This window comes from Bufo bufo, chromosome 5 (genome assembly GCF_905171765.1).
Source record: "Bufo bufo chromosome 5, aBufBuf1.1, whole genome shotgun sequence".
Taxonomy (NCBI): domain Eukaryota; kingdom Metazoa; phylum Chordata; class Amphibia; order Anura; family Bufonidae; genus Bufo; species Bufo bufo.
Genome location: NC_053393.1, coordinates 424,913,481 through 424,932,381, shown reverse-complemented (window position 1 = coordinate 424,932,381; position 18,901 = coordinate 424,913,481). Strand labels below are relative to the sequence as shown.

Below are 18,901 nucleotides of genomic sequence, written 5' to 3'. Positions count from 1 at the left end.
CAAAAAGGATTAACCTTTTGTCCCACCACTCCTCTTGACACATTTCACTTGGAATTAGAATTACAGCGATTTTTTCGCAACATAAGACTAAAGGCACATTTTAACCAGGCAGACCCCATCTCAATCCCATCACAAGCCACTATTTCAGACCCTTTATCATTGAAAAACTTAGATCTGAGATTAAAAAGCACATTCATGCCTCCTAGAACCTACCACCCAGCAGAAACCTATATCTCTTTCACATACCAATCCATTCAACAGATCATTAAGGCCCAACAGACTGGTAAATTTAAACACACCAATAATCTCCCCATAGAAGAACAAAGGGCTATCACGGAATTACAAACTAACCAGGACATCGTTATTAAACCTGCTGACAAAGGTGGCGCAATAGTAGTTATGAACAAGTCTATGTACATTAATGAAGTGCAAAAACAATTGAGTGACTCTACTACCTATCTTCCATTACCATCTAATCCAACATTAATGTTAGCCAAGAAAATTCAGTCCACCTTATCTCACTACCAAGAACTAGGTATAATTGATAGCAAAACAACAACTTATTTAACTAAACAACATCCAATAATCCCAGTTTTTTATATTTTGCCCAAAATACACAAGAACCTCGAGAACCCCCCTGGAAGACCAATCGTTGCCTCTACAGAATCCATCCTGTCCCCCCTCTCCATCTACCTAGACCGTATACTTACCCCACTCATTAAGACGTCAAGATCATTTTTATTAGACACCAATGACTTCATCTCTAAAATTAAACAGATCCAACCAGAACCAGATACCATTCTGTTGACCATGGATGTCAACAGCCTTTATACGTCCATTGAACATGACAAAGGCATCAAAGCCACAGCACACCTACTTGCCACTGCCTCTACTTTATCTCCCACACAACAGGAATTTTGCCTATCTCTACTTACTTTAGTGTTGCAGGAAAACTACTTCCTCTTTGGGGATCAATACTATGTTCAAAAACGGGGTACCGCGATGGGGGCTAACGGAGCCCCGCCCTACGCAAACGCTTTCATGATCCACTTTGAGGAACAGTTTGTTTACACACATCATCTGTTTCAACAACATGCGAAAATATGGCTTCGATTTATCGATGATATTTTCTGTTTGTGGAGAGGTCCCATGTCAAGTGCTTTGCACTTTCATCACTACTTTGACAACATTTACCCAGAACTTGGTTTCACTATCATAACCAACACCGAGAAAATTAGTTTTTTGGATACCTTAGTCCTGAAGGATCCATCTGGTCACATTCAATTTGACCTTTACAATAAACCAACGGACAGGAATAGCCTACTACATTATACTAGTAACCATCCTAGAGCCACCAAAGCGTCACTTCCCAAATCTCAATTCACAAGGTTAGAAAGAATAGTAACAGATCCATCAACTTTACAACAGAGACAATCAGATATGAAATCTAAATTCAGACAGAGAGGCTACCCTGACCAACTGATTACCAACAAATCGACAATATGTAAACAAACTACCTCACAAACCACCATTCCCTCACCACGGATACCATGCATTCTCACATACCACCCCCTTTCCCCAAAAATCCAACATACAATCAGAAAACAATGGTCCATACTGTCACAAGCATACCCCGGGATCCCAGAGTTTCAGTCTCCTCCCATCGCTTGTTATAAAAGATCACAAAACATTAGGGACCACCTCATCCGTGCAGATATTGGACCTTTAAATAAAATACCAAAACAGCGTTTTTTACAGAATCCAAAATATGGCACTTTCCCGTGCCTACACTGTGCGCAGTGCTCGAGTGTGATCAAAGGAAACTTTATCACACATCCACACACCGGCAAAAGATTCCCTATCAAAGGGTACTATACCTGTGATTCCTCATTTGTCGTTTATTTAATTAAATGCCCGTGTGGACTTTTTTATGTGGGTGAAACCACGCAGCAAATAAGGAATCGTATTTCTAAACATAAATCCACCATTAGGACTGAACAGTTTTTGTTACCAATCCCAGCACATTTTAAGGAACACAACCATCAGATCTCATCCTTACGCTATCAGGTTTTGGAACAAGTTAATACCCCACCGAGAGGCGGTAACAGGATTAAAACATTGAAACAAAGAGAAAGTTTCTGGATACACCGACTGGACACTTTATCCCCAAGAGGCCTCAACCGGGAATGTGACTTTTACTGTGATCTTTAAATACTCAATCTTTAAACATTCATTCTTGTTTTTCGGTATTGTGGACTGATATGGTGTCATAATGTTATTTCTTTGATATTAATATGCATATACTTCTCCTTTATTTCAGGCTCCCTAGTTGGATTATAAATCATAGTCAATATACAAGTTGGTGAGAATAAAACCCCTTCCCCCCCCCCAACCCCCCCCCCTTCCCTTCCCCCGCATTTTCCTTCCATCCTCTTTCCTTTCCCCCCCCCTTTTTCCCTTCCTTTTTTCCCCTCTTCCATCCCCCTCTTCCCTCCCTCTCATCATAGATCATAATATAGTATAAAGATTATAGTATATATAGATACCTATATGCTGAGACACTTATCCACTAAATCTAGAACATTCGCCTCTTGTTTCTTGTTTTTTGTTCTCTTTTAAAAAAATGTATTCTTCACATTTTAGCACGACAAGAATCGAAGCAATTGTTTAATTCTACTTTAAACCATTCCATCTACATATGTATGTGACCCCCCTTTCTTTACTTGAGATAACTTTCCCCATTCTTCTTAATTAAAGCGCTAGCATAGAACTATATATACTCCTTATTTTTAAAAATATCCTCAATATCCTTCTTTATAACTTTTCTTCCTCCTCTTAACCAATCAGCAGACTGATCCCCAGCCTATTATTCCCGTTTTCCATGATACAACATGTCATATATCCCCTGCATTAAGCTATCTTCTATTTCTGTCCCAGTACCCAGTGCGCATGCGCACACTGCGGCCCGCGGTCACACGGTTCACATGACGTCACTGACGATCATGTGACCGGCTGAACCCGGACACAGGGCAAAGCGCCCACATGACTTCCGGCCCCTTAGTTTAAAATGCAGACAAACGCAGACACACATAGCGCCTGCATCAAGCCGTTTGCTACCCGGCCATGGTGAGTCCTTATGCTATATATCTATGCACTAGACAATGACATTCAATCTGCTGCTTGTTTTATCCACAGATAATTCTCTGGATACTTACTAGACTTACCTAATCTATTTAATACATAGATTCCTGACTTAATTTTATGCTCCATTGATTGGTTCATGCTATAGCCCAGTCCTGATCATTATGTCCTTCTCTCTTAGAGACAGCATTTGCTCTATCTGTCTTGTATCCCTCTTACTTTACCCAACCGCTACTCTCTTTTTACTATAGTTAGAATCTGAGACCTGTATGTATGTTTATGTATGTGTATGTACATATATATGTGTGTGTGTGCAGATGTACGCATGCACACATATATATGTATGTGTACAATTCGCCGAATTCATATCGTTTCCTCCCTCACCACATGTCAATAGTATATTATGGTCGCCAAATGTAGACGCCAATAAAACAGTTATATTTATTTACAGATCCCTTGAGAAAGGTCTTTGACAGGACCGAAACGTTGGGACACATTACGGCCTACAAAGATATGTGATTTATGCTAATATTACTATGATGGCGCGACCAGTCATATATTGACAAAATTTGTGAATATTTTTGTACCAATAATAAATTTGCAAAGCAAAAGACTTTGGTGTGCCGTGGATTATCTCTATATATTATGGTGTGGTAGGCTCGGGACACTGAGAAGCAGCAATTTTACCATTGTGTTCACAGAGAAGAAGTTTCTAAGACCTAAACTACTTCTGTGAGAACAGTTTGATTACTTGCAGTACCACATGAAAACTCTTGCTACAGAGGCTCAACTAGATTTTATGGGGCCTCATAGAATCTGCACAAAGGCTTCACATGTGTTGGTGCAGGGCCGGCCTTTGGGGTGTGCGAGCTGTGCGGCCGCACAGGGCGCTATGGCAACAGGGGCGCCCGGCGGCCGACACAGCTCGCAGTCGGTCTCTACAGGCTACAGCAGCCGGCCGGCCCGACCTGAGCCGAGATTGGGCACAAAATTGCAGGGGGCGCCAGGCAGCAAACACTAAAATGAGGATCATGGGAGCCTATGGCTCCAGTCCCCTCCGTTCTTCCTCATAGGCTTCAGCGCCTGAAGCCTATGAGGCAGTAGAGCGAGCGTAGTGTCTAGAATGTAGTTGATCCTAGGAGGTATGATGTCAGGGAAAGAGGCGGAGTCTCGTCATCCAGGGGGCGGGCCTAACGATGTGCAGGAGATTCTACAGAGCAGGAGCAAAGTCTGTAGGTAAGTATGTGGAGGAGAATAGTGACTGTTATTTTTACTTGGGGGGCTTTTTGCAGGGGCTGAAGGGAGAAGGAATCATCTTTGTACTGGAGACTGTATGTTAGAGGGGTCTGAAGAGAGGGTAGTTGGGGTGATATTATTTACATGGGACTGTATGCTGGAGAGGCTGAAGGCAAGGGGGTGATATTATTTTACATAGGGCTGTATGCTGGAGGGGCTAATTGGAAATACCGGAAGATACTTGTCACCGAGGTTCCTGGCCTCGGTGAGATAGGAACCGGTAATTTTGTGTGTCAGTGGCAGCTAGTGCTCGCTGACACTGTTTTACTTAGTGTTGCTGTAAAGCCAATCCGGGCCGGTTCTTATTGGGAGCAGCCAAAGAGCAGGGTGGGTGGCTGTTCCCCACGTCCAGGCCAGGTTTTGGGCTGGGTTTAAAAACCCAGCCAGCAGCTCAGCTGTGGTATAATCCTCCAAGTGATAGTGGAGCTGTGGAAGCTCTGTGGTTTTGGGAGATGAGGAGATACGCCATACTGCAAGGCTGAGAGCTGCATGAGAGCCGCCTGCTGGGAGTCAGGCACCCTAAAGCCTGCTGTGGTCTGCCAGGTGATTCATGTTGTTTTGGGGACTCTTGCTGTGTGAAGTAACACCACGACCCTAAAGCATTGTTTTTCCTTTCTGCCTTTTCTGTGTGACTAAACACTGGACTTTGTTTTTTCAACCGTGGTCTTGCCTCTGTATTGCATCCGCACCCTGCCTACCAGAGGAAATCCCTAATTATATATAAATACACACAGTATATAATACATTAGGGTACTTTCACACTAGCGCTTTTCTTTTCCGGCGCCGAGTTCCGTCCTAGTGGGCTCAAATCTGGTAAAGAACTGATCAGCTTTATCCCCATGCATTCTGAATGGATAGTATGGCCTTCAGGATGCATCAGGATTGCTCCGCTTCAGTCTTTTCGACGTTTCCGTCGAAATACAAAACCGTAGCATGCTCAATTTTTTTTCTCTGGCTCAAAGGCCGTAGCATTCGCCGTAACGCCGGATCCGCCCTTAATTTCCATTGAATTGTATTAAAGGACGGATCCGGCTTAAAATGTTCCGGCGAACGACGCAACGACTGATCCGGATATCCACTCTGCGCCTGATAGAGGAGGAGCAAGTTTCGCGCCATCCTGTCTGGATCCTGCCTGCAAGGGAGTTGGGAGCAAGCCAGAGAAGGAGAGTACATTTTTTATTTTTAGACAGAAAAATGACATATAAACAGCTCCTATGTACTTATACATATGAGCTATAAGTACATAGTAGCTGTCAGTACATAGTGCATGTTAGGAGTAGTAGTCCTGTGTACTGCTACTCCTAGCATCCACTATGTACTCATATTAACTGCAACCCCTATGTACTGTAGCATAGGGGTTGCAGGTAATATAAGTACATAGTGCATGTTAGAAGTAGTATTTTTTCGTTCAACAATATGACCACCTGTCAAAATGTTACAATTTTTTTTAGACCAACAAAAAAATTTGCAGCCATCCAGCTTTTCATTAACCACCTGCCATCTGGGCCATTTGCCCCCTTCCTGACCAGGCCAAATTTTGCAAAACTGACATATCTCACTTTATGTGGTAATAACTTTGGAACGCTTTTATTTATCCAAGTCATTCAGAGATTGTTTTCTCGTGACACATTGTACTTCATGATAGTCATAAATTTGAGTCAAAATATTTCACCTTTTTTTTTGAAAAAATCCCAAATTTACCCAAAAATTTGAAAAATTCGCAATTTTCTAAATTTCAATTTCTCTGCTTTTAAAACAGAAAGTGATACCTCAAAATATTTATTATTTAACATTCCCCATATGTCTACTTTATGTTGGCATCATTTTGGAAATGTCATTTTATTTTTTTAGGACGTTAGAAGGCTTAGAAGTTTAGAAGCAATTCTTCAAATTTTTAAGAAAATTGCCAAAACCCACTTTTTAAAAGGACCAGTTCAGGTATGAAGTCACTTTGTGGGGCCTACATAGTGGATACCCCCATAAATGACCCCATTGTAGAAACTACACCCCTCAAGGTATTCAAAACCGATTTTACAAACTTTGTTAACCCTTTAGGCATTCCACAAGAATTAAAGGAAAATGGAGATCAAATTTTTAAATTTCACTTTTTTGGCAGATTTTCAATTTTAATCAATTTTTTTTCTTTAACACATCGATGGTTAACAGCCAAACAAAACTCAATATTTATTACCCAGATTCTGCGGTTTACAGAAACACCCCACATGTGGTCATAAACTGCTGTATGGGCACACGGCAGGGCGCAGAAGAAAAGGAACTCCACGTGGTTTTTAGATGCCATGTCCCATTTGAAGCCCCCTGATGCACCCTTACAGTAGAAACTCCCAAGAAGTGACCCCATTTTGGAAACTAGGGGATAAGGTGCCAGTTTTATTAGTACTATTTTTGGGTACATATGATTTTTTGATCATTCATTATAACACTTTATGGGGCAAGGTGACCAAAAAATTGGTTGTTTTAGCACAGTTTCTATTTATTTATTTTTACAGCGTTCACCTGAGGGGTTCAGTCAAGTTACATTTTATAGAGCAGATTGTTACGGACGTGGCGATACCTAATATGTATACTTTTTCTCATTTATTAAAGTTTTACACAATAATAGCATTTTTGAAACAAAAAAAATTATGTTTTAATGTGTCCATGTTCTGAGAGCTATAGTTTTTTTTATTTTTTGAGAGATTTTCTTATGTAGGGGCTCATTTTTTGCGGGATGAGGTGACGGTTTTATTGGTACTATTTTGTGGGACATACGCGTTTTTGATCACTTGGTGTTGCACCTTTTGTGATGCAAGGTGACAAAAATTGCTTGTTTTGACACTTTTTTTTTTTTTTTTACGGTGTTCATCCGAGGGGTTAGGTCATGTGATATTTTTATAGAGCTGGTTTTTACGGACGCGGCAATACCAAATATGTCTTTTATTTTTTCTATTTTTAGCTTTTTTTTTTCATTCCTTACTTGGGGACTTTTTTTTACATGTGAAATTTTTTTTATTTTACACTTTTCGTCCCCCCATAATGTCATACAAGACCTCTGGGGGACATTTACTTCACTTTTTCATATTTTTTTTTTCACTGTTGATTTCTCCTGTAACTGGGGCTGACATAGTAGCCCCAGTTACAGGACAAATACACCCCTAGAGAGGCTGTACAGCAGCAATCCAGCGCTGTACAGCCTCAGAGCAGGGCTGATCGAGGTCTCTGAGAGACCTCACACAGCCCCTGCACTCTCCGGTCACGGCGGTCACATGACTGCCGGGCCGGAACAGGAAGCGCATAGCGCTTCCTTCTCTGCATACACAGCGCTCGGTGAGCGCTGTGTCTGCAGTGATCCGGAAGGCAGGGACACCTGGGCACTGTCCCTGCCTTGTCTTAGGGTTGCCCTGCTGTCACTGACAGCGGGCAACCCGATCAGCAGCTGCACGATTAGCGTGCAGCTGCTATTTCTGAAAGGACGTTTTAAAACGTGCTTTCAGAAATAGAGGTCCACCCATAGGACGTTTATATCCTATGGGCGGACGTAAAGCGGTTAAAATTACAATGACAAGTAAGTATTATTTTCGTCGGTCTGTTCTTTTATTTAAAGTTCAAATATACAATAAAAATATTTTTTATAGGCATATCTTCGTCATACAGTCATGTGAAAAAATTAGGACACCCTTTGAAAGCATGTGGTTTTTTGTAACATTTTTAATAAATGGTTATTTCATCTCCGTTTCAACAATACAGAGAGATTAAAGTAATCCAACTAAACAAAGAAAACTGAAGAAAAGTCTTTTCAAGATCTTCTGTAAATGTCATTCTACAAAAATGCCTATTCTAACTGAGGAAAAAGATAGGACACCCTCACATGTATTCCCTCTTAAATTGGCTCAGATCTCACACCAGGTGCACATAATTAGTAGATCGTTACTCTGCATGTTGAATGAGGCTTGCCCTATTTAAACCTCAGACATTTAGTTTGGTGTGCTCCTGACTGTTGAAGTGAGAGTGAGCACCATGGTGAGAGCAAAAGAGCTGTCAGAGGACTTCAGAAAAAAGATTGTAGCAGCCTATGAGTCTGGGAAGGGATTTAAAAAGATCTCAAAAGATTTTGAAATCAGCCATTCCACTGTCCGGAAGATAGTCTACAAGTGGAGGGCTTTCAAAACAACTGCCAACATGCCCAGGACTGGTCGCCCCAGCAAGTTCACCCCAAGAGCAGACCGCAAGATGCTAAAAGAGGTCTCCAAAAACCCTAAAGTGTCATCTCGAGAACTACAGCAGGCTCTGGCTACTGTTGATGTAGAAGTACATGCCTCTACAATCAGAAAGAGACTGTACAAGTTTAACTTGCATGGGAGGTGTGCAAGGAGGAAACCTTTGCTTTCCAAGAGAAACATCGAGGCCAGACTGACATTTGCCAGAGATAAAGTTGACAAAGACCAGGACTTCTGGAATAATGTTCTTTGGACAGATGAGTCCAAAATTGAATTATTTGGACACAACAGCAGAGGACATGTTTGGCGTAAACCAAACACAGCATTCCAAGAAAAGAACCTCATACCAACTGTGAAGCATGGAGGTGGAAGTGTCATGGTTTGGGGCTGCTTTGCTGCAGCAGGACCTGGTCAGCTCACCATCATAGAATCCACGATGAATTCTACTGTGTATCAGAAGGTGCTTGAAGAACATGTGAGACCATCAGTTAGAAAATTAAAGCTGAAGCGGAACTGGACCATGCAACATGACAATGACCCAAAACATACTAGTAAATCAACCAAAGATTGGCTGAAAAAGAAGAAATGGAGAGTCCTGGAATGGCCAAGTCAAAGTCCAGATTTGAATCCCATTGAGATGCTGTGGGGTGACTTGAAAAGGGCTGTACGTGCAAGAAACCCCTCAAACATCTCACAGCTGAAAAAGTTCTGCATTGAGGAGTGGGGTAAAATTTCCTCAGACCGATGTCGAAGACTGGTAGATGGCTACAAGAACCGTCTCACTGCAGTTATTTCAGCCAAAGGAGGTAACACTCGCTATTAGGGGCAAGGGTGTCCTATCTTTTTCCTCAGTTAGAATAGGCATTTTTGTAGAATGACATTTACAGAAGATCTTGAAAAGACTTTTCTTCAGTTTTCTTTGTTTAGTCGGATTACTTTAATCTCTCTGTATTGTTGAAACGGAGATGAAATAACCATTTATTAAAAATGTTACAAAAAACCACATGCTTTCAAAGGGTGTCCGAATTTTTTCACATGACTGTAGCGTGAGGCCGGGAGCTCTCCTCCTCGATCACGACGCCACCAGGATGTGGTATGTAAAGTTCCTTAGCATTCCAAAATGTATATTGTGTTATTATTCTAATAATAATTATATATCAGTCAGCATCTATGGAGGAGAGTTGTCCCAGTCAACCCAGAGGAACAGGGGAGGAGGAAGTCGGGGGTGGAGGAGAAACGGTTGGTTAATATTTTTGTTATACTTTTCAAAGTTTTAGGCATTGTATATATATTTATTTTTATTTTTTGCCATCTCGTCCCGTTGCCAGTCAGAGGTAATCTACCATCTGCCAGAGGACGTCTTGGAGCACGCGGCGGTCGTGATCGTGTGAGTATTGTAAAGTTATGGTTTTTATTAAATTCTAATTTATCAAAGATTAAAGTTTAATTTTTTTCTTTTTGGGTTCCCAAATCTCCACCAGAAGGCACGAGGAGGACGTTGAACGATTTTATATCGACAATGTCCTCCTCATCCATATGGTGGAGGAACGTACACCGTTGTGGGACCACACCGACCGCCGCCACGCAGACCATCAGCGAACACTGCTCCTCTGAAACTATATATGTGCGGCCATTCTGCCCAACTGGGACGACCTCAGAGAAAGGCAACAGGGGCAATGCCGTAAGTATAAAGTATTTAATTTGTAGATAGCAGACACGTAAATTTTTTTTTATCAAAAGTGGTTTACAGTCTTTTTTTTTTTTATCACCGCCACTGAATTTTTTTTGAATAAAAAATATTTTTTATTCTTGTGGCTGTTTCAATTAAATAATTGTAAACCAACTTTGATTAAACCACTGATTTTTATAATATACATCATTTTTTTATTTACTACTTTATAGGGGATACGATCATGGTTCGGTGGCGCTCAATCAGGGACCACTACAAGAAGGCCTTTAATGAGGAACTTCGGCGCCCGAGTGGGTTGGGAGGAACCTAGAGGTGGGAATACTGCTATTCTGCCGCCTTGGGGTTCCTACGAAGAACCCTAGAGATGCGAAGGTAAGATATATGGTTTCTATAGATTATGTCTTCTCAAACTAGGTGTATGGCCCAGGCAGACTGTTTTTTGGCACTCTATCTTGGACATCCAAATTGTATTTAGTGGAGTACAGATGAGCAATGCGTGCTTCCGATTTTTCCATTAGAAGTTGCTTTCCACAAAAAAGGCTATACTGTACATAGACACTTCCTTGAAAACTAATTTAATGCATGGCCTCCATCTATGTACAGTATGTTTATGTATTTTTTAGAATGCAACTTCCTATGTAGCTTCTGAAGTCTCTTTGCTCACCTCTATTCCAGAGTTTCTCCTATCAAAAAAAATTGCTAATTATTTTTTTTTTTCTTTGCTTCACAGAAAGATCATCAAGCAGCACTCTGGGGCCCGAAGTTCCACAGGAGGCGGTCCCTGAAGAGCAAGTCACCGCGGGTGCCTCTCGTCCTGCTCCTACTGCTGGTCAGGAACACCCGGGTTCCCTACCTGTTCCCCTACCTGGGCCCTCTGGCCGCCAGGCGGACTACGAAGACCTCACAAGGCTCATGTATGGGTTGAAGGATCTGTGGAGGATCATTTGAGTCGTCTTCAGGAGGGGGCGGTGATGACGACACAAATGAGTCCGATGCATCACTATATTGTATCGTTGTTACCTGCGCTGGAACGATTATCACCCAACCAGCAGTATGAGGCCAGAAGACAAATGGACAGCGTCTTGTGGCAACTGGCACACCGCCCCACAACCATTCCCCCATCCTACACCTATTCCCCCATCCTACACCTCTTCCCCCATCCCACACCTATTCCCCCATCCCACACCTATCCTTCTTTACAGCCTCCACAGATGCATTCTGCATTCCCACCCCCGTCCCAAACCCCCAAGCTCTTTTCTCAACACTTTTCTTCTCCTCCTTCTTACTATGCTCCTACCTCTTTCACCACTCCCTCTACTGTTGCTCGGGAAACTCCTTCTCCTACCCAATCCACTCTTAATACTCCCTCTGTTCCACTTGCACCAACACGCACTTTGTTGTCCACAGTGGCAGAACAACAGGACAGAGTGGACCCAAACCAATCACTTCCCTCCACCCCCCATTGTCGCTCCTTCAGCATTGGGAGATTGTGGAAAAGATAGGTGTATAAGAGGCCAGACATAATCTCCCAGCACTGGCGGAGCGACAACTATTCGCTCCTATTGGGCAGATTTAACCTCCGTCTCCATAACAGGCCTGATTAAATCTACTAGCGCCAGTGGAGCGACACAAGCGTGTAGAGATTGAAAATGAGTCTCTATAAACATGCCTCACATAATATACCATCGCCAGTGGAGCGACGCAAGAATGTTTCTCCTCTATCGTGGGCACATAAATATATTTAAAAAAAACAAAAAAAAACAAAAAACTTTCCAGTAAGTTGAAAATCAATATTTATTGAACCAAAAATCCAATCGAAAACAAATACAACACACTGTAACCACCAACAAACTGGCAAACAAACAGAAATTAACGGTTATTTGAAAATTAATCACAAAATGTTTATACAAATCGGTCCTGCCAGTCCACCCTTCCTGCTTCCGAGCAGAAATAATCCGCAAACCAGTCTCTCATCTGTGAAACCGCTACACTTGACCGAGATCCAAAACTTTGAAAGCTTGCGATCTCGCTGTCCTCCGCTACCGGTTCTAAATTGAGTGGTTCTTTTTTAAGGAGGTAGTTGTGTAACACCACAGCAGACTTTACAACCTCGTCAACAGATTCAACCTTCATATGAATTGGTTTAGTGAAAATCCTCCATTTTGCTACCAAAATTTCAAATGTGCATTCAACCATTCTTCGAGCCCTGGTCAAGCGGTAGTTGTATGTGCATTTTTTTTTAAAATCTAATGTGCGGCTTGAATACGGTTTAACAAGATTTCCACACATTTGGAAGGCCTCATCACCAACCAATACAAATGGCATGGGTGGGCCATCAGTACCTTGCAGTGGTTGAGGAAGAGGAAAATCAAATTGTCTGTTATAGACTACGGCCCATATTAGAATTTTTAAATACCATAGAATCATTGGTGCGTCCATAGGCCCCTACGTCGACGGCAACAAAACGATATTGTGCATCTGCGATGGCCATTAGGATTATCGAAAAATATTTCTTGTAGTTGTAAAACTCTGATTCGGTTCCTTGGGGCTTGATAATCCGAATAGGTTTCCCGTCTACCGCTCCTATGCAGTTGACAAACTGACAAACTTCCCAAAATCTTTCAGCCATTTCTGTCCAATGCTGTCTAGTTGGATGTGGTATAAATTCATCATGCAGTTGTTCCCACAAAACACGGCATGTCTCTTTGACAATTATGGAGACAGTTGATATGCCAAGGCGAAATTGAAAATGGAGTGAGCTGAAACTTTCTCCACTTGCCAGAAACCTAAAAAAAAAAAAATTAGGGTATTAAAAAGATTTTCAAAAAACAATATACAAGGTATATCAATTGGACGCAATTGTATTGGACCTTATTTACATATTTTTGTTTGGTCAAGATTTTTTATGTGGCCTATATAATTTTTGGTGAAAAAATAAACGATAAAAGTTTGTTCTCCATGGTGACCAATATCACAGTTCATTCTACATCTTTAATGACCATTATATGGATTAAAACTTTTACATACAAGATGTACAATTAAAAATAATAATGCTGAGCATCAATTGTGGCCAAAATTAGGCACTTTGTACAGTGATCCCAGAAAAACTGGAGCAAATTTTAGTTCAAAAACTTATGGTTTCACACTACCAAAGAGCAGCTTTAAAAAATTTAGACAGAAATTAATTGGTACTATATGTAATAAGTATGTACTTTACCTTATGGTCAACAATAGGCGTTCTGCTGGGGAAACACAGCGGCGGAAAGTGGTGTCTTGTCTTTGAATGTGAGGTGACACACGTAAAAGATCATCAAAACTTTCTACCGTCATCCGTAAGTAGTTAAAGAATTTTTCAGGATAATTCCTCAATTCAGGAAACAGTTTCAAAAACTCCCCTTCTTATTCTTGCAGAGGTTATTGGATGCACCCAATAGCGACGCTTTCTACGCCTCTGGCTCGAAGAAGTCTTCTCCAGCGTGAAACCAGAATTAGAGCCTGAAATCCAAAATGAATATGGTCCGGCATAATCTTTGCAATCTGCTGAAGGAACTTCTGAGTGGTAAGTGACCTTCAGTTGTCTTTTAAAGCCACTGTAGTATTTGCTTTACAGATTGCATCTTTTTATCTCAAAAATTTGAATACCGGATCCGTCTTTCCGTTTAAAAACAGAAGAAAACTGAATAGACGGATCCGCTTTTACGACAGATCCTGCGGATGGATCAGTCAAAAACTGTCGACGGTATGAAACGGAATGACGGATCCGGCTTTAATTATAGTCGACGGAACGACGGATTCGTTGCGTGAAAAATTTGCGTTTTGTCAGATCCGGCAGGCAATTCTGGTGGCGGAACTGCTTGCCGGATCAGTCTGCCGCAAGTGTGAAAGTAGCCTTACATGGCACTCAAATTTTGATGGTTTACAAATAGGCTCCTACTCCGAAAGGAACTCTTTGGCAGCGGCTGCCACATTTCCCACTGCTGCAGCAATCAGAGTTTGACGAAGCTCATAAATACAACCAAATATGTCACTTATAAGATTTTGGATTGCAAATATAACAGCAAATTTCATCTAGTGTCGAACCCTTCTTATAAAGTCCAACGTTCAGGGGTGTATTGGCCATAGATTCTACAGGGAGATTTCCTGGCGGGCCAATGCCCAGGGGGCTGCCATCCAGGTAAGAATTGACCTGTCGCTCCCAGAGTTATTTGGGGGCGTAAAGTTATGTACTTAGCCGATGACCACAGGTGCCCTCCAGATTCCTGAATTCAACTGTATTGCCGTCTTTAGGCAACTGGAGTAGAAGGACAGAACATGGCAGCCGCAGCTGGTCATCACAGAAGGGCATCTTCTGAGAAGGTATTTTGTGCTGTTGGGGGCACTATTTTGTGCTGCACTGTAATTTTTGATCCTTCTTGTGCAGTTTATTGTGCATCACTGAGCTCTGCTGTGGCCCTATTTTCTGCCGCAATAAGGTATTGATGCCCCACCCCCTTGCATTGGCCCTCACTCATCAACCATCATTTGGCATGTTAATTTCTACTAAAATTCTGATATCTAAGTCATGTGATTATGTACAAAATAATATCGATCCCTTTTGCTGCCATCTTAAAGGGAACCTGTCACCATGAAAATGCAGTTCAATCTGCAGACATGTTCATGTTCTACAGCAACAGATTTAGAGCCATAGACTTATGGAAAAAGAATCAGTAAAACCTGCAATGATTTAAATCTCTTTTTATGCTTAGGAGTCATGTGGGAGGTGCCACACAGTGATTGACAGTTAAAGGGGCTGTCTCACTTCAGCAGATAGAATTTATTATGTAGAAGTAGTTAATACAAGCCACTTACTAATGTATTGTTATTAGCCATATGGTTTCCTTTGCTGGCTGGAAAAGAAAACAAACCAAACACTAGCCATCAATCTGCTCAGCTCCCTCTGCTCTATCACATGCTACCTGCAGACTGAATTTCGTGGAGACAGGTCCTCTTTAGAAGAAATAGCATTGTATGTTTTTTGAGCATTACGGTTGCTGCCCAAAATAGGTGATATTTTCCGTTACACGTTGTGGTACTAATGTTTCAGAAATACACAGATTGTATTTAATACCCAGCGTTCCAGCCATACACTTTATTGCCTTTATAACGTGAATGTGAGCGCACACTGGGTATGCCCTGTTCTCCTCCTGAGGGCACAATCATAACAGCCAATAACACTTAGAATTATCCCGCACCTGGAAGGCCATTAACAAACAATAATTGCAACACTCACAATAAACTAACGGCCAACCCAGGAGAACACTACAGGAACACCCCGTCAGTTTACCACCAATCTCTTCCAACAGGGACTATTAACTAAAATAGAAACCTAATTACCGGGAAATCATATTTAAACTTGGGCTTGGAAGCTTGTGATAATGTTTTATTTCTAATTATTACACTAAAACAAAAAATCTGAACATATTTAATCAATGAGTGAGGTCAGAATTATTTTGCTTGTATTAAAAAGCTAGGTTCACCCCTCTCTTAGGGTACTTTCACACTTGTGACTGCCTGCCGGATCCGGAAATCCGTATGCAAACGGATAGCATTTGTTTCTGGATCCGGCTGACAAATGCATTGAAACACCGGATCAGTCTCTCCAGTGTCATCCGGAAAAAACGGATCCAGTATATATATATATATATATATATATATATATATATATATATATATATATTTTTTTTCTTCACATTTTTAAAAAGGTCTGCGCATGCGCAGATCGGGAAACCTGATCCGGTTTTCCGGAACACTTAGTACCGGATCCGACATTAATACATTTAAAAAGGAAATGAATGCCGGATCCGGCATTCCAGCAAATGTTCTGGAATTTTGCCCGGGGAAAATACTGCAGCATGCTGTGGTATTTTCTCCGGACAAATACCGTAAGAGTGACTGAACTGAAGACATCCTGATGCATACTGAATGGAAGGCTTTCCATTCAGAATGCATTAGGATACACTGAAGCTGAAACGGTGACAGAACTCTATACTGGAAAACGTTAACGCAAGTGTGAAAGTACCCTAAACCCCTTAAAGATGAGGCCTATTTTCATTTTTGCATTTTGGATTTTTCCTCCCCACGGTCCAATCACCATAACTTTTTTTATTTTTCCATTCACATAGCTATATGGAGGGCTTATTTTTTGCAGTACACAATGCATTTTTTAATGCCACCATTTAATTTGCCATGTCTTGTGCTAGAAAACAGTAAAAAAAATTCTGTGTGGCAAAATAAAAAAAAAAAACAGAATTCACTGCGTCCTAAAAATGACCTGACATCCTTATTCTGCGGCTCAATACGAATACGGCGATACCAAACTTGTATTTTTTATTTTTTTTTGTAGTAAAACTAAATTTTCTTTGCATTGCCATATTCTGACAGCCATAGCTTTTTTTTTATATTTCGGTCTACAGAGCTGTATGTGGACTTGTTTTTTATGGTATGTACATCTTTTTGATCACTGTTCTAAATTTTTTTTAGAGATGAGCGAATCGACCTCTGATGAAACATCCGAAATAGATTTGCATTTGGCTGAGTGCAAACTCTGTTACAGTGTAATTGAGCGGGAGAGATGTTTAGGTCACTGCCAGTATGAATGGGTGTGTGAATGGGGACAGGTTCTAATGAAACAACTCTGCTTTGCGACTGATGAGAAATGTATTAATAACCTTTACACTTGAAGATACATCATCTATATGTAATCCTATCATCTTGCCTGTCAATTTGAATGTGACTTAAAGAGGACCTTTCACTAGTTTAAAAACTAAAAACTAACTATATCAGTGGGCAGAGCGGCGCCCAGGGGTCCCCTGCACTTACTAGTATGTCTGGGCGCCGCTCCGTTCGCTCGGTATAGGCTCTGGTGTGTGCAGCTCCCTCTGTTGTACTGGGCAGAGTTTTTGTATTCGGGTTGTCCCTTGCTGCAGCGCTGGCCAATCGTAGTGCACAGCTCATAGCCTGGGACTCCCAGGCTATGAGCTGTGCGCTACGATTGGCCAGCACTGTATGGAGCTCCTGCTCCAAAGTTTTATGCGAATGTTTCATCCGAAGTAGATTTGCTCATCTCTAGACAAGATCACAAAAAAAAAGGAAATTGTGCGTTTCATTTTTCGGATTACGGCGCTTATTTTTTATTTTTTTTATAATTCAGACATTTTTGGATGCAGCGATACCTAGGATGCAGCGATACCATAGGTTTATTTTTTTATTGCTTATATAATTTTTATATGTAAAATTGGGAAAAAGGGGGGCGATTTAACCCCTTCCCGGCCTTTGACGTATGTACGTTACGTCATGGGAACTACTGAGTTCCCGCAATTTGACGTAATAGTACGTCATAGTGATAGCGCAGGCACCGGAGCGGTGCGCGCACGATCACTGCAGGGGCCCAGCAGTCCGTGGTAGCCGGGCCCCTGCTGTATCCGCCGGCATCTCTGTAAAAGCCGATGCCGGCGGATTAACCCCTTCTATGCCGCGGTCCGCACTGACCGCGACAAAGATGTTTGTGTCGGGTGAGGGAGAGCATAGAGTCCCCGCGCTGCTGTGACTGTCATACACTAACAGGCAATGCATTACAATACAGATGTATTGTAATGCATTGCAGAGGGGATCAGACCCCCAAAAGTGAATGTCATAAATAAAGTTAAAAAAAAGTTTAATAAAAAATTTGAAAAAGTAAAAAAAAAAAAACAAAAAAAAAAAAACCCTTTCTCCTTATTTTATAATAAAAAACTGAAGCAAAACAAAACCCACACATATTAGGTATCGCCGCGCCCGTAATAATCAGCTCTATAAATATCACATGATCCACCCTGTCCGATAAACACCATAAAAAAAAAAAAAAACATAAAAAAAGTGTAAAATAAGAAGAAGCCATTTGTCACCTTACGTCACAAAAAGTGCAACATGCCCCCCAAAATAGTATCAATAAAACAGTCTCCTCATCCCGCAAAAAATGAGACCCTACCTAAGAGAATCGGTCAAAAAATAATAAAAGCTATGGCTCTCAGACTATCAGACACTAAAACATCATTATTTCGGTTTCAAAAATGCTATTATTGTGTAAAACTTAAATAAGAAAAAGTAGACATATTAGGTATTGCCACATGCGTAACGATCTTCTCTATAAAAAATTCACATGACCTAATCCCTCAGGTAAACGCTGTAAAAATAAATAACTGTGCCAAAACATAAATTTTTTGTTACCTTGCCTCACAAAAAATGTAATATAGAGCAATAAAAAAAAAAAAAAAAAAAAAAAATCATATGTACCCAAAAATAGTACCAATAAAACTGGCACCTTATCCCATAGTTTCCAAAATGTGGTCACTTTTTGGAGTTTCTACTGTAGGGGTGCATCAGGGGGGCTTCAAATGGGACATGTGTTCTAAAATCCAGGTCAGCTAAATTTGCCTTCCAAAAACCATATGGCGTTCCTTTCCTTCTGCGCCCTGCCGTGTGCCCATACAGCAGTTTACGATCACATGTGGGGTGTTTCTGTAAACCTCAGAATCAGGGTAAT

The 18,901-nt window shown here is 41.2% G+C and overlaps 1 protein-coding gene across 1 annotated transcript in view; it reads right to left on the bottom strand.

Annotated features, from left to right (window-relative positions):
* CMTM8 (CKLF like MARVEL transmembrane domain containing 8) overlaps positions 1-18,901 on the bottom strand; it is a 132,653-nt gene that overhangs the window by 46,719 nt on the left and 67,033 nt on the right. The gene's annotated exons all lie outside the window — the stretch shown is intronic.